The sequence below is a fragment of the Salvelinus namaycush genome, chromosome 42 (genome assembly GCF_016432855.1).
Source record: "Salvelinus namaycush isolate Seneca chromosome 42, SaNama_1.0, whole genome shotgun sequence".
Lineage (NCBI taxonomy): Eukaryota > Metazoa > Chordata > Actinopteri > Salmoniformes > Salmonidae > Salvelinus > Salvelinus namaycush.
This window is the reverse complement of record NC_052348.1, coordinates 8888459-8895837: the sequence shown is the minus strand read 5'-3', so window position 1 is coordinate 8895837 and position 7379 is coordinate 8888459. Positions and strand designations below refer to the sequence as shown.

The 7379-nt window shown below is 41.6% G+C and overlaps 1 protein-coding gene across 1 annotated transcript in view; it reads right to left on the bottom strand.

The window, feature by feature from the left end:
• The window catches only part of LOC120034801 (zinc finger protein GLI4-like), a 320522-nt gene that overhangs the window by 107833 nt on the left and 205310 nt on the right, over positions 1-7379 (bottom strand). The window lies entirely within an intron of this gene.

Below are 7379 nucleotides of genomic sequence, written 5' to 3'. Positions count from 1 at the left end.
CCGGTTACGCAAGTTAATTATTTTGGGTTGGCGTCATTGCTCAAAGGGTGTGGTTAAATGAAAAGCTATGCGCGCTGTTCTTTGAATTACGGTACTGTTTATTACATTACACATCAGTATTGTGATCAGTATCTTTCAAGCTGAGAGCAGATTTGTTTATTAAGAACAATGTGTTAGCAAGAATAGAGTAGGTATGTATAGAACGACTTTATTCCATCTACAACACCTCAGTAAGTTACATATTAAACTGGCCTTATTATAGCCTAGGTCTACTATATATTCTATGGTATATTGGCGATCACACAATTTAATGTGCATCCTGCCACCTACGCGGGATGGAAATAGGATTCCCCAAAAACTTAAATGAAAAAAAAAAAGTTTTTCTGTTAACTATAAATAAATTAAACAGAGCTGATCCCTACACGGGCTCATGTTGAACCTGGGAGGGTGGGTCTTCCGGCGCCAGTACCCCTTGCAAGTCTTTCAATTAAAAATCCTTGTGACCCAAAAACGTTTCTGTTGCAGGCACAATAATGTCTAATTTATTCTAATTCTTTGAGAATTGCGCGGTACAGTTTAACTGTGGCAAAGAACGCAACAAAATCCACATTTTTAACACAGGGTATCATTGGTCTGGCAGCAAATATTTACTACAGGCTGTGGTGTATCCACTACCATCGTCACTGGCATCATTTGTTTTCTCAATTATTTTGATCGCCTCCGCATAGAAGATTATATTGACCGCTCTAACTTTTGCCACCTCAATCTCCACCCTTACAGGGCACTCCAGGAACTCAGGATCATAATCCCCACCACAATTGCATCAACGTCGTCCTTCTACACACCGTTCTTCACTATACTCTGTTCGTCTGCACACACTTGAAACTTGGCCAAATTCTTTACAATTCTTACATTGCAGGGATTTAGAGACGAAAGTTCTTACAGCGTGTCTCACATAACCAAGCTTTACATGAATAGGTAATTGCTCTTTATCAATTTTTTTAATTTTTTAATTCACAAGGCCGACAGACTTTTTTTACCCCCATTCACCCAGCGGGCCAGACGCCGGGAACCAACCACACCAGGAATTCTCTTCAGGTATTCAACCTGAACATCCATCGTCACCCCTGAGATGACCCCTTTAACGGGTGCTCTACTCCGAAGTTCAAAACACAAAACTTCTGTTGTCTGAATTATTTTGAAGCCCACTGCAATCTTCCTCTGCTCTTCAGAAATACAATGAATCAAAATAATACCACTCCTGGTCACTCTGTTAGACTCCACTTTTCCAAGCGCATACTTCACCATTTGACACCTCAAACGGGTTTCCCACATATGCATCCTTACTCAACAAACGCATCCCAACAAGAAGCTATTCATTATCATTTACACACGTATCAATTCCACACCTGGATTGTTAAACATTTGCTTATTATTATTTTCAAAAAATTTCAGGCTCAGTCTAATTGGTTGCTGATCATTGCTATACAACCATTTTCAGGTCTTGCCATATATTGTCAAGTAAATTTAAGTCAAAACTGTAACTCGGCCACTCAGGAACATTCACTGTCTTCTTGGTAAGCAACTCCAGTGTTCATTTGGCCATGTGTTTTAGGTTATTGTCCTGCTGAAAGGTGAATTCAGACAACCAGCAGATGGAACCAGGTTTTCTAGGATTTTTTTTCTGTGTGTAACGGATGTGAAATGGCTAGCTAGTTAGCGGGTACGCGCTACTAGCGTTTCAATCAGTTACGTCACTTGCTCTGAAACCTAGAAGTAGTGTTGCCCCTTGCTCTGCAAGAGCCGCGGCCTTTGTGGAGCGATGGGTAACGATGCTTCGTGGGCGACCGTTGTTGATGTGTGCAGAGGGTCCCTGGTTCGCGCCCGTGTCGGGGCGAGGGGACGGTTTAAAGTTAAACTGTTAAATTGATGCTGTTGACCCGGATCACTGGTTGCTGTGGAAAAGGAGGAGGTTGAAAGGGGGGTGAGTGTAACGGATGTGAAATGGCTAGCTAGTTAGCGGGTACTCGCGTTTCAATCAGTTACGTCACTTGCTCTGAAACCTAGAAGTAGTGTTGCCCCTTGCTCTGCAAGTGCCGCGGCTTTTGTGGAGCGATGGGTAATGACGCTTCGTGGGTGACTGTTGTTGGTGTGCAGATGGTCCCTGGTTCGCGCCCGAGGTCGGGGCGAGGGGACGTACTAAAGTTATACTGTTACATGTGCTTAGCTCCATTCCATTTTTATCCTGAAAAACTCCCCAGTTCTTAATGGTTACAAGTATACCCATAACATGGTGCAGCACCACTATGCTTTAAAATATGGAGAGTGGTACTCGGTAATGTATTGGATTTTCCCCAAACATAACACGCTGTATTGGGGACACAAAGTTAATTGCTTTCCCAATTTTCTTTTGCAGTAACAAGTACCTTGTTGGAAACAGGATGCATGTTTTGGAATATTGTTATTCTGTTCAGGCTTTGTTCTTTTCACTCTGTCAATTAGGTTAGTAGTGTGGAGTAACTACAATGTTATTGATCCATCCTCAGTTCTCCTATCACAGCCATTAAACTCTAACTTGTTAAAGTCACCATAGGCCCCACCATGGTGAAATCCTTGAGTGGTTTCCTTCCTCTCTGAGTTGGAAGGGAGCCTGTATCTTCAAAGTGACTGGGTGTATTGATACACCATCCAAAGTGTAATTAATAACTTAACCATGCTCAAAGGGATATTCAATGTCTGCTTTTGTTTACCCATCTACCAATAGGTGTCCTTCTTTGTGTGGCATTGGAAAACCACCCTGGTCTTTGTGGTTGAATCTGTGTTTGAAATTCAATGCTCGACTGAGGGACCTTACATTTATCTGTATGCGTGGGATCGTCATCCATGAAACTGATTATGAAAGTTTTTACACCTGAACTTATTTTGGCTTGCCATATAACAAATTGATTGAATACTTATTGACTCAAGACATTTCAGCTTTTCATTTTGTATTAATCTGTAAACATTTAAGAACATAATTTCACTTTGACATTATGGGATATTGTGTGTAGGCCAGCAACAAATCTCAATTTAATCCATTTTAAATACAGGCTGTAACACAACAAAATGTGGAAAAGTCAAGGGGTGTGAATAGTTTGAAGGCACTGTGTATTTCAATGATATTTAAATAAATGTCAAGACACTGTCTGTCATTTTTGCCTCTATATATTTCATGTGTAGCCTAACAGGCAAGGTGCCAAATCTTGATTCAGTGCATTATTATAGGATCAAATAAAATAACATTTTATTGGTTGTGTACACATTTTTCAGATGTTATTCCAGGTGCAGCGAAGTGCTTCTGTTTCTATCTCCAACAGTGCAGGAATACCTAACAATACACACACAAATAAATAATTAAGGGTAAGCATTAGAATAAGCCCCCTCAATATTTGCAGCCCTTGGTGATATTTCTAGTTGCTTTTTGTGGAATAATTATAATAAGATAAGATTTGAATGGAGAACGCTGATCTGAGAGCAGGGCTGCCTTTCTTTTGATCCTATCAGTATCGACACATGCCTCAACGACGCTCTTAGCGAACGTTCTCTGCCTGGTGTTTTGGGAAACGCATGTTACATCTTCAGCCATTGCAGGAAAGATGCGTCGTTAAACTCAGAAGCCCAAGTTCCATCGCTGTCGGGAAACCCGGCCCACAACGACGTACCGTAGTGAGTGCATACATGTGTCAGTTGTAGCCTTCATCCGTCTTTCCAGTTGTTTGGGAGATGGGACTCCTGTATTGGCCTGGTCAGCCTTTGAAATTTGAGTTTTCCATCTTCTAGACTGGCTGGCCGTCAGGATTTGAAAGCACAGGCTACCCTAAGAAGTTGAGGAAAAATAACTAAACAAAAATGTTTTATTATCACCTGAAACAAAATGTCATATTTACAATCTCCCAAAATAAATGCGATCACTGACGAGAGACAGGCTCTTCTCCATCTTGCGTTACTAACACTACATCTGTCTGTTCAGTAGCGGTGCAAGACTCTGTGAAGATGACGTACGCCGTAATGAAATAAATCACAAAGTAAATGGGGCGTCACTGAGGTAGCATGCAAGGTAGAGCAACGCAAAGTGAAGAAAAGCAAGCATGGCATAAGCAAAGCAATGCTACCCCTGCCTCTTCTGTACAGGAGATAGTATCATGCAATGGGAACAGAAGGGAGGAAGTTATGTTGTGTAGGATGAGATTAGGGCATACAGGATTGTATTGTTCTTTTAAATTGATAGGGAAACATGGTACTGGAATGTGTGAATGGTAGAGGAAACGGTTGAACATGTATTATTTAGTGAATTTCTGACGTAGAAAGGAATATAATTTGATAGTGTCATAGAGGTTGGATGGGGATTGGGTGGATATTTTGGGTGAGGGGGTGGGAGCAGTGAGGTTTGTAGTTTCTTTTATTATAAATATATGTTTAGTTTAAAAGCGACTCAAAACGCCGATTTGCAAGTGTTTTTCTGTTGCTCATTGAAATCAAATTTTTCTAGTCTTAGAAATGTGTTTATTGACCGATTCTGCATTTTGTTAACGTTTGTCCCCCATGAGACACTGTAGACACCGAAGCCTATTTCACTTCCTCAGAATCCCCCAAAATAATCTAAGATAACTCAATAAATCTGTGATATATTTTGACGTTTTTACCGAGGATGTTTTGATTGCGCAATTTTACATATAACTAAGGTGTTTGGTGCAGAATTTCTAGTATTATGTTAACAAAGTCGGAGCTGCTGGGCAGCTCACCCCTTGTGACTCATTGATGTTCCAAACTCCGTTTTAGTCAAGACTGACTTTGTCACCAAAATTATCCTATTTACACTTTGTAGTCAATTTTGACACTAGAATAACTGTTAGTGATTTATATCGATGCCACAGGCCGTTTTTCAAAAGGATCCGTTATTAAAGGCAGTCGCTCTTTAATAAGAGAATATAGTAGCGTCCCTCATGTCGGTTCAACGTAATTCCATTGAAATTAGTGGAAACCACGTTGATTCATCCAATGTGTGCCCAGTCTGGTAGGGAGCCTAATGTAACCGATGTGAAATGGCTAGCTAGTTAGTGGTAGTGCACGCTAATAGCGTTTCAATCGGTGACGTCACTCGCTCTGAGGCCTTGAAGTACTTGTTCCCCTTGCTCTGCAGGGGCCGTGGCTTTTGTGGAGCGATGGGTAACGATGCTTCGAGGGTGGCTGTTGTCGATGTGTGCAGAGGGTCCCTGGTTCGAGCCCAGGTAGGGGTGAGGAGAGGGACGGAAGCTGAACTGTTACACTAACACTTGAGTTGGAGCCGTCCCAAAATTGACCTGGGGCTTTCCCACCTGAATCCATATCTATACATTCATTTTTTAAATAATAAATTTTTTAAAACCCGTTCCAAACGGACCCAAGGACAACTAAACCCATTCGGAACTGGTCGGATCCTGACCCGGGCCAATCTGAGTGAGGGAAGTAGCAGATTTGTATTTATTTTTGTTACTTTATTAACCGACTGATAAAGTGTGAGAGGAGGGAGAGAGAGGTGCCGCTCTAGACAAAGGGGAGAGTACTGTGAGCAGGGAGGGAGAGATGGCAACCAAGCCGACTTGCGCTAATGGTGCAAGACAACTGGGAACTCAGAAAAATACGAGGTCAAGTCATGATGTCAGTGGGTTTCAGGTCAGAAAGTTGGAGCTCTTGAAAGATGCCCGAGTTGGAAAACTCAGTCGGAGCTAGTTTTCTTTCAGAGTTCCCAGTTGTCTTGAACACACAAGTCGGAAGTCTCTGATTTCCAGGTTCCTAGTTGTTTTGAATGTGGCATTATAGCTAGGTTATTTATCCTCAAATATGATTACGTAGTACCTGTCTTGACTGCATCAAACTGGGAGAAGCTAGTTAAGCTAGCTAGCTAGGCGAATTGAGGCTCCAGTGCGTGCTTTCTCATCCTACAATTACAAATAACTCCATTCAGAATATTAAGTAGCAACCTACCTGTTGGCTCTTGGTCGTTGTAGCCTATCCTTCTTCTTTAACTTTTAATTCCATAATTTTAATTCCATCTTCCATTGATTAGATATCTTTTAACTTTTGCCAGACAGGCTCTATGACTGTAGCCTATTGCAGCTTTGATGACTTATGATTGGCCAACAACAACAAGCTATATGTGCCACGCTCCACTCTCGTGAAAAGCAAGAGCAGCAGCATAAATTATAAAAATTCTCTACTGCAGCAGTCGCGTTCAGGTATGTACGGCCCTTCCGGACAAGTCAGTTAAAAACTACACATACCCCAGACCCTTGACAATCAGATCCGACCCAGACCTGTGACATTTCGAATTCATGATCCGAACCCGCTTGGTCCCGGATCTGGTATTCAGGTAGAGGTGGATCTGTGAAGACCTCTAGCTCACACTCCAGTACAGTAGGTGGTGATGTACACTTCCATTCAAAAGTTTGGGGTCACTTAGAAATGTCCTTGTTTTTGAAAGAAAAGCTACTTTTTTGTCCATTTAAAATAAATCAAATTGATCAGAAATACAGTGTAGACATTGTTAATGTTGTACTATTGTAGCTGGAAACGGCAGATTTTTTTATGGAATATCTACATAAGCGTACAGAGGCCCATTTATCAGCAACCATCACTCCTGTGTTCCAATGGCATGTTGTGTTAGCTAATCCAACTTGATTATTTTAAAAGGCTAATTGATCATTAGAAAACCCTTTTGCAATTATGGTAGCACAGCTGAAAACTGTTGTTCTGATTAAAGAAGCAATAAAACTGGCCTTTAGACTAGTTTAGTATCTGGAGCATCAGCATTTGTGAGTTCGATTACAGGCTCAAAGTGGCCAGAAACAAATAACTTTCTTCTGAAACTCGTCAGTCTATTCTTGTTCTGAGAAATGAAGGCTATTCCATGCGAGAAATTGCCAAGAAACTGAAGATCTTGTACAACGCTGTGTACTAGTCCCTTCACAGAACAGCACAAACTGTCTCTAACTAGAATAGAAAGGAGTGGGAGGCCCCGGTGCACAACTGAGCAAGAGGACAAGTACATTAGAGTGTCTAGTTTGAGAAACAGATGCCTCACAAGTCCTCAACTGGCAGCTTCATTACATAGTACCCACAGAACACCAGTCTCAACATCAACAGTGAAGAGGCGACTCCGGGATGCTGGCCTTCTAGGCAGAGTTGCAAAGAAAAAGCCATATCTCAAACTGGCCAATAAAAAGAAAAGAATAAGATCAAAATAACACAGACACTGGCAAAATAACACAGACACTGGACAGAGGAACTCTGCCTAGAAGGCCAGCATCCTAGAGTCGCCTCTTCACTGTTGACGTTGAGACTGGTGTTTTGCGGGTACTATT